Raw genomic sequence first — 9,293 nt, forward strand, 5'->3', positions numbered from 1 at the left:
TTATGTTACGTAATAATTATAAAAATTTGTTCTCTATTAATCTAATAATTCTCTATAGTTTTTATACCCGTTTGTTTAATAATTCTATTTTCAATTGTAATTATAACTGATGTTTGTATTTCTTTTTTCAATAACTGTAGTTAGTAATTAATCCTGCAAATTGACAGATTGTAATGGAGTTGTTCGGAATATAGCTCACATCGCATCTTGTAGGATTTATTATTAGATAATTTAAATTAATAAAGTTAAAATTTTCATTCATGTTGTGATTAAAGTTAACGTTTTTAAAGCATCAATTGGTTGATATATCATAATAATTATTACACAAATAGAAATGAAAGGCACAAACGCAATGCAGATATTATTCATTATCCATATTCAATTAAACGCGCCCTCAACCAATTGTTACTTTTAAACAATTGAAATAGTAAGACGGGTCAGGAAGGTGTTTGAGAGTAATAAGTTTTTAACGAATGTAGTAGGATTCATAAAAATATAATGAGTTCGAAAGACTTTGTATTTAAGGCGGGCGAGGTTGTTACAATATATTATTAGATGTGTCGATGTTAATACTGTTAAGTGTAGAACAATCATGTTGTGTACTATCAAAACAAAACCAGCAAACGGGTCCATGAAGGCTTACTGATTACTGCGCGGGTACAGGTTGTTGACGAAATGTGACTTTATATCTTTAATGTCTTATTAATTATTCTTCGTCCTATTATTCCTTCTTCGTCAATATTGATTCGTTATGAGTTAGACTTAAATTACAGAATTATCGTTTTTATCGAAAATTAAATCTTACTTAACCTTAAATACTCTTATATATATATTAATGTAATATAAATGTTTATACTAAATAAACATTTATATTACATTAATATTTTATAATCTTTCTTACAAATACCTTACAAGTCATGAGATGTTGAAAGTGTAAATTACTCGTGTTGGCCAAAATCGCAGTACATTTGTTTTCGGTTGAATTATCGTTATCACTCGATAGTAGGTATATAATTATACATATATATATATTAATTATATAGGCGTGATTAAACATGGGCCCGATGCGACCAAAAAAATAAAATATAAGTAACTGACCATTTATATATGTTTTATTAGATTAGTTTGGTGTCTTAATCCTTTCATTTACATTACATTGGAATTTTAATTACTTATTTAAATAATCAAATCAATAATCTGCACGTGTTTTTTGTGTAAATAATCGCAAAAAATACTATTAATTACGTGTCCCAGTTCGTAGAGTGATTCGAAAACAAAATTATAAATAATATTTATTTTACAAAAACTACGACTAAAAATTTAGAACGGGAATTTCATTATACGCATTCACATATAATCAAATTCAAGTATAATCTATTTCAGTGTAAAAGACTTAAGCTATATCTATTTATCTAGATGTTTACGTTAATAGTAATACAATGTATATTCAACAATATTCAATATTGTAGTTAGATAAACCACATAGGTTTCGCTGAAGGAATCTTTTTTTCCCCTCCTACTCGAGAAATATCAAAATTTGTAGTTAGGAAAGCAGTTTGCAAAATTTTAAATCAACATCCGAGTCTGAAGGTATTCATTTCGTGAGAGAGGCCGTAGTCGATACGGTCGTATAAAATTGTAATCGTAATTTTATCTGTATATTGTATTTATTTTAAGATTTATATGTAGGATATATCCGCAAATCTTTTAGTAGTGTGGATTATCTAAAATTATTTTATATATATATGCATATTTTGCTTGAGTGTTTCGGCGAGGTAACTTATTCGGTCGAAACGTTTTGATGAATTCTAAAACTCTAATGGGACCCGCCTATATTGTTTGCGGTTTACGAGGGGTATTTTTAAAACTAGGAGCTTTGATGTATATTTATATGCTTTATTCAAATTTTCGATACAACGCAGAGGGTTTTCTATTAAACTACTAAACGTATATCACATTGTTTCGGATAATTATTACGAATGACGAAAGTTGATACTAAGTACGTTTTAACCTCAAAAAGTTACGTGTGCTTTTCTCGAGCAATCGTTTTAGATTATTCTTGTATAACAGCACCCTAACGAGGTTACGAATCTGAGGGAATTAATCTTGAAAGTTTACCGAATCTGGAACAGTATGATATGCAAATTAAACAAAATTTAAATTTTTTCTTATCCCTCTCCGTCCAGATTGAAGCGTGTTCATATTACTAATGATACTATCAAAAAATACTAACATTTAATTAGCCGTAAATTATCTTTCAATTTTTATATTTCTTTAATTTTACTTACATCATAAATGTTTTAGAGGTATTTTTAAAATTTTTTGATCTTTAATGAAATAGCTATTATAATGTGCTTGATTGGCATATTTATTAATATTTTTTTAGTTAAACTTATATAATAATAAATTAAAATGCAATTTTGCTGATTGTTACTAATAAGTGCTTGTCTATTGTTTCGATTTTTGAAAATTTAACACCGCATTCGAGTATTCATCTCAATTCACATAAGATTAAATTAAATTGAACGAATTCTCTAGTTCGTAATTATTAACCCACTTACAAATACATAAAAATTATATAAGGTTTTATAATATTAAGAGCTTTTCGAATAGTATACTTACCAGAGATCTTATGAAGTTAACTGAATTTCGCGATAATTTATTATATTTAATGTCCATCCAGTATTATTAGATAAATAGGTGTAATGGCCAAAGCCATTTTATAGCTCCTATAGTACGTTAATATAACATAGATTCACTAATTGGCCAACAAAAACTTATATTAAGTAAAATGTTAATGTTCTCCGTTATATCGGTACCTGACAATGCGATGTTTGTTATAATATAATTTCTGAGGCTTTACAAAATTCAATTAAACAATAAATTATTTTAAGCTTTAACATTCCTTTATTTATGGTAAATATATTTTTTCAGAAGTAAAAATTTTAATAACGTAAGATATTTATTGCGTTCGGGAAGCCTTGAACATGTTCCCTATTTCAATATATGGTATACGATACCATACCTTGTTAGCTATAGTTACTATGGAAGGAGCAAGAATTTTATGGAGTTTTGGAATTCATATAAACCTTCGACCTGACAGATGATTTTTAGAAATCACTTTGTTTTTCTTTGGTAATTAATTGTTTAATGTAAGTGCGGGCGACCTTGTGTAAAACATAAATGTGCATTTTGAAATATTATTGTCATACGTAACATAACATCTGTGTCCGTTAGTAGGTGTGAATGTAAAAAAAGAGTCTTTTCAAGAAGACCACTTATTGCATCTTGGTAATTTCACAAAAGAGTTGAATATGGCTTATAGTTGCTCTGACACTTCGATCATTGAAAGCCTTTTTAGAGCGTGTCCTAGTTTGATAATAATCTGTTCGTCTCGTAACCTATACGTAAATGTAATATGTGGTATTTTTGGAAAATAAAACTAATACGATTATATTAATGCACATAGAAATTGTAAGATGATAGAAAAACAGTATTTCCTACTATACTTATTATACGTGAGGTCGTTGTTGGCACCGTTGTTATACCCTTCATTTCTTTCACGAAAATTGTGCCAGTATTAATAAATGCTTATGTGGTACAGCTCAAAATTAGGACCATGTGCCAATGAAATTAAAAAATAAACTTATTTACGCTGAAACTACTGACTTGAATTTATCAAAATGTATACCTACTAAATTTTAAGAAATCATGACATGATGTTATTGCAATTTCAAATATAGACATAATATATTCATAAATATAAATTTTTGGCAATTAATAAAAAAGCATTCAAAGCACAATGCTCTATAAAATGCCTCAAAACAAACGACTCAATTCACAAAACACTGCCGTAAACTTATAAATCGCTTATAAATTCACCGTAAATATAGAGCCATTAGCGTACAGCTGTACCACATAACATTAAGATCCCGACTAGCTTACATAATAGATATTTGTCTATACATTGTCGACCCGTGTAAACACTAAAGTCGGCGATTGTATTTCTTTAAAGAATCATAATTACGCGTCTGCGCCAAAAGTGTGAATGATTCTGTTTATATGAGAAACCGTTGTCGCTTTAACATCTATCTCTAACCAATGTTCAGTGTAAGCATAATAACGAAGCATTTATCACAAATTTATCCCAAAATAATTAAATATGTTTTTAATTTCAACGTGATTCCCAATTTCGGAATTCTGGTGGATTATACGTATTTTTTTATATCATAAAACTTCTTTGTATATGACGAAATCAGTATATTACGTTCGTGCTTATGTGTCTGTGTAAGACGATATGCCAGTCCGTCAAAGATATTACTTACTCAGATATTCAACCGTTAAACAATACTTTATTGTGTATCGGTATGAATTTTAATTATGAATGAAGCGATGTCGAATTTATATTGGCATTAAGAAAATAGCATGTAGAATTTAAAAAATCGGCATATTTTGAAGTGCCGAAACAAAACATCAACAAAAAGCAAATTAAATGGTTTTTTTTAGTTAATACCAAAACCAAATATGGTTCGAATTGAATTAAATGCTTCGTTAATAAGTTTACAGTATAGATGTACATTTTCCCTGTCGTTCGTTAAACTTTTCGATAGACCAACTGCACTTATCTACACATTGTAAAGCAGCGCCAGCGAAGTAACAATTAAATCAATCCTGGTATTTAAAATGGCCCAGTTTCAATAACAAATTCGGTACTTTCGACGAATAACCAATCAACTGGCGTTTCTGATTAGATAATATCATTTAAATATGTGTAAATCACTAACTTTTGTGTAGTTGGTCTCTCGTCGTATTGTTTCGAGTAAAACGCTTGTTTCATCGGTTTTTGAAATTTGGTGTGACTGAAGCTTTTCCTACTGTTATGTCTAATTTTAAACAGTGCTACGCTGTATCATTACATTTCTTTGTACCCTGAGTTTTAAATGAGACCTGTATAAATGATTCAATAAAGTGTAATCGATGTTTTATTTTCGCCCCTCTTCAACTTCATGGGACCTATAGTTACGATTCATTATAGCAATCTTTTTTTTTGTATAACGGGAACAGTGGGGGGTAAGGTGTGGGGCTCGCCGGTGTCCAAGGCGCCGAGTGCGCCCCGAACATCGGAATATCCACTAAAAAACCAGCAGTACCCCTTCCGTCTTAACGAGGAGCATCACGGGATCGCTTTCGCATGCTACCGTGGAATCATTATAATAACCTAAGACCGACCCGCTAACCTTTTTTTCCAATCTCTGCAGTGCAAGTGTGGAATGCGCTGCGAGAGTGCGAGTTTTATTGCTCAGCTCAAACTATAGCTATATGAGCACACGCAGTATAAGTTAAAATACCATATCATATACCATACCATGCTCTACTTCATATATCATACATTAAATAATTATTTGATTTTATAAAAACGAATTATTGAATAAAAACACGTTAGTGCTGTGCTATTCATCACTTATTCAGACCTCAAAAATCACAGACATAGTAAAACCTGATGGGGTCTCATTACGAACAAAATGAAATCAGTAAAAAAAATGTAAAATTACATTTCGAATAAAAAATACTAATATGAATTACTGTTATTTTGATCTTACCATGAACATAAAAGCAAAACCATACATACAACGCCATCTATTAATTAACTAATTTCACTTTGTACGTGATGAGACCTTAGCTTCACTAGACATGACTTTATATTAGCTTTTATCGTCATCTAAAATTGCCTTCACATTGACGAGTATCTGTGCTAGATGTCGCCTTTTTTCTATTCTCACTTGCGCCATCTATTATGCATTTTAGGAAATAAACATATCTCGCTAATTAGCTCGATTTAGCACCTGAAGGACCTGAAGGAGCAGGAGCTTAGAAGACTATACAAAATAACTGAGCTCCTGTGCATGCCCGGCTTGCTGGTCGAGGCCTGGAGGGGCGCGAAGAGCCCACCTCAATGCCACCGCTGCCAGGCATTTGGCCATTCCTCGGCCAATTGCCATAGGCAACAGAGGTGTGTTCGTTGCGCCGGCGAACACCTGGCAAGGGACTGTCCGAGGCCGATCTCCGATCCACCAACGTGCGCAAACTGTGCCAAGGCGCACACAGCGAAGGACCGTAGGTGCCCGGTCTTCAAGAAAGATGGCAAGAAGGAGGGACATCAACGTGCCCGCCTCTCGCCCGAACGGACCGAGAGCACAGTCAAAAGGTGACAAGGAGCGTGTACCCCCGGTAGCACCTAGACAGATGGTCGGTCGCCCTATCGTCGCAGAACCCAGAGCGACGATAGTAGTCGATCATCAATCAAAACGGCCGCCTACCGCAAAGACAACCACGGAGGAGCGAGCTAAGCTCGCGACCCCAGCAACTCTGGCGCCACCAGCCAACCAGCCGACGGCCAGGGACCAACCTCTACGGAAGCCTAGCAAGAAGAGGAGGAAGAAGAAAAGGGCAGCTAGGCCAGCCAGGACTGAGCCTGTGGCGGCATCGACGCCGCAGCCCAGGAAGGCAGCGACGGAGCCAAAATCCGCTCCGGCTGCCGCCACGCGGCCGGTGGAGAGGCAAGAAGCGCCTCCCCCTGTGCAGATGACAACCTCGGCCAGTGCGAAAGGCCCGGACACTACCATCATTGTCCGGGTCTTCACTGACAGCGATCCTGGTCGCTTATACACAAGGCCAGGACATTATTCCTGCCATCTCAGCTGGAATCGTCGTGCTTGCGAAACTTAATTCCAGCTGAGAATTTTATATTGGAACCCAGGCGGCTTACGAGGCCATGTCCGGGAGCTGACCCTACTCGCCCAGTCGCAGGATATACATGTAATCCTCCTGGGCGAGACGAAGCTCTCGGCCGAAATTGAGCTCCGAATCCCGAACTTCTTCGTGTATCGGCGAGATGAAGTCTCTCTTCGGGGCTACCCAGTCAGAGGAACTGCAGCCCTGGTGAGGAGGGACATCATACACGAAGAACTTGCACATGCACCGTTTGTGAGTCTACGTACGCAGGGGGTGCGTGTGCATGCTGGTGAGACGGAGCTTCTGCTGTATGCCGCCTACAAACCCCCCGGACAGACTTTTTGCAGCACCGATGTCCAAACGCTTATCGACTCGCCGCTGCCTACACTGATCGTGGGTGATCTGAACGCGAAGCACCACGCTTGGGGCTCGCGCGTCATCACCCAGGCGGGTAGGCACCTGCTCGAGGATAGCGAAAGACAGGGTTACGGTGTTGGGTCCAGGAACGCCGACCCACATACCGACTAACCCTACGTATCAGCCGGACGTCCTGGACATCGTGCTGCATCACGGACTAGACGCACCTGTTGATGTTGAGGTTAATTATGACCTCAACACGCAACACCTGCCAATAGTGGTCACAATCGCCCTCCAGCGCGACTTTATAGTGCCCCGTTCCCCACGTTTACGGGTTGACTGGGGGCGCTACTCCTCAGAGCTCTCGGAGTTTGAGCTCACGGTCCCGATCACGACGACTGAAGATGTAGAAGGAGCTGCTTCTAAAATTTCTGAGGCGATCCAGAAAGCCAAAGAAGTAGCCACCTCTCAAGGAAGCACGCCAAGAAGTCGTCAGGACCAGCTGCCGAGCTCGCTCCGAGCGAAACTGAGGAAGAAACGTGATCTTCGCCGACTCTGGGCGCGAACGCGCTGCCCGAGGGTGAAGCGTGACCTCAACAAGATTTCAGAGGAAGTGTCGCGTGCACTCGTGGCTTTCGAGGATGACTACTAGGAGGTCACCATCGATCGAGCATCCGAGCATGACACGACGCTGTACCACCTCTGCAAACAACTCACCGGACATGACTCGCCTGTCTATCCGCTCCTAGATCGAGCGGGTAACAGAAGATATTCCGCCAGCGACAGAGCAGAGATCCTGGCGGAATATTTGGAGGGCCAATTCACCCCCAACCCACCGGACTTAACCAAAACCGATGTCGTCCATCATTACGCGGCGATCCAGAAACAAGTGGAGGTATTCCTGTCGGCCCCAATCCCGCCGCTCCAGGGAGACGATTTTATCTCTCTGTCCGAGCTGCGGAAGGCCGTCTTCCGACTACCGAAGAGGAAGGCGCCAGGCCCCGACGGAATTACCAACGCCGCGCTAATGCAGCTACCCAACAACTTCCTCGTAGCGCTCACGAGTACATTCAACGGGATACTCCGGACCGGACACTTCCTCGAGGCGTGGAAGATAGGGAAGGTCATCGCCCTCCCTAAACCCGGGAAAGATCATCGCTTCCCGGCTATCGGCCTATCACGCTACTCTCGCACATCGCCAAGCTGTTCGAGTGTCTGTTGCTGCGGAGACTCGCGCCTTACCTGCCCCTGCGCGAGGAGCAGTTCGGATTCCGCAGCGACCACTCAACGACGCTCCAGCTGGCGAGAGTCCTTAGCCACTTAGCCAGTGAGCGTAACAAAGGGCATCCCACCGTTGGGGTCTTTCTCGACATGGAGAAGGCCTTCGACCGGGTGTGGCATGCCGGACTCCTGGCTAAGCTCTTGATCACCTCGGCGCCTCTCGCGTATGTGCGAGTAGTGGCGTCGTTTCTGGAAGGCCGAAGCTTTTATGTCTCGGTGGAAGGCGCGGATTCCCAACCGCGCCCCATTCGAGCCGGAGTACCCCAGGGTAGCTGTCTGTCGCCGCGTCTATACGCGGTGTACACGGACGACATCCCTACCCTCCGCGACCATCTGCGAGAGGGTGAAGAGGACGTGATGCTGGCCCTGTACGCGGACGACAGCGCATACTTCTCGTCGTCCTACCACCAGATCGTCGCTATTAACAGGATGCACCGTGTGTTGGATGTGATACCGGATTGGCTAGACAAGTGGAGGATGGCTGTCAACGTTGGTAAGACGGCCGCTCTGCTTGTCGGTGCTGACAAGCCGATGCGTCGGCTCACCTTCCGAGGCCAGGACATGGAGTGGCAGACCTCAGTCTGTTACTTGGGGTGTCACTTGGACCGCAGGCTGCGCATGATACCCACCGTTAACAAGGTGGTGAGTCATGCCGCGGCTGCCCGGTCTAAGTTGTACACCCTCTTCACTTCGCGGCTTCCTATGAAGACCAGACTGAGGGTCTACGGTGCCTACGTCCGCTCGCGCCTGACGTATGCGGCCCACGCCTGGTACGCATTCTGCTCAGCGTACCAGAAGCGGAGGATTCAGATCCAACAGAACCGATGCCTGCGTATGATTGTAGGAGCTCCGAGGTACGTCAGGAATGACGTCATTCATCGAGACACCAGGACGCCCACCGTGGAGGAATTCGTCCGCAAGCT

The sequence above is a fragment of the Nymphalis io genome, chromosome Z, assembly GCF_905147045.1.
Source record: "Nymphalis io chromosome Z, ilAglIoxx1.1, whole genome shotgun sequence".
Classification (NCBI taxonomy): Eukaryota; Metazoa; Arthropoda; class Insecta; order Lepidoptera; family Nymphalidae; genus Nymphalis; species Nymphalis io.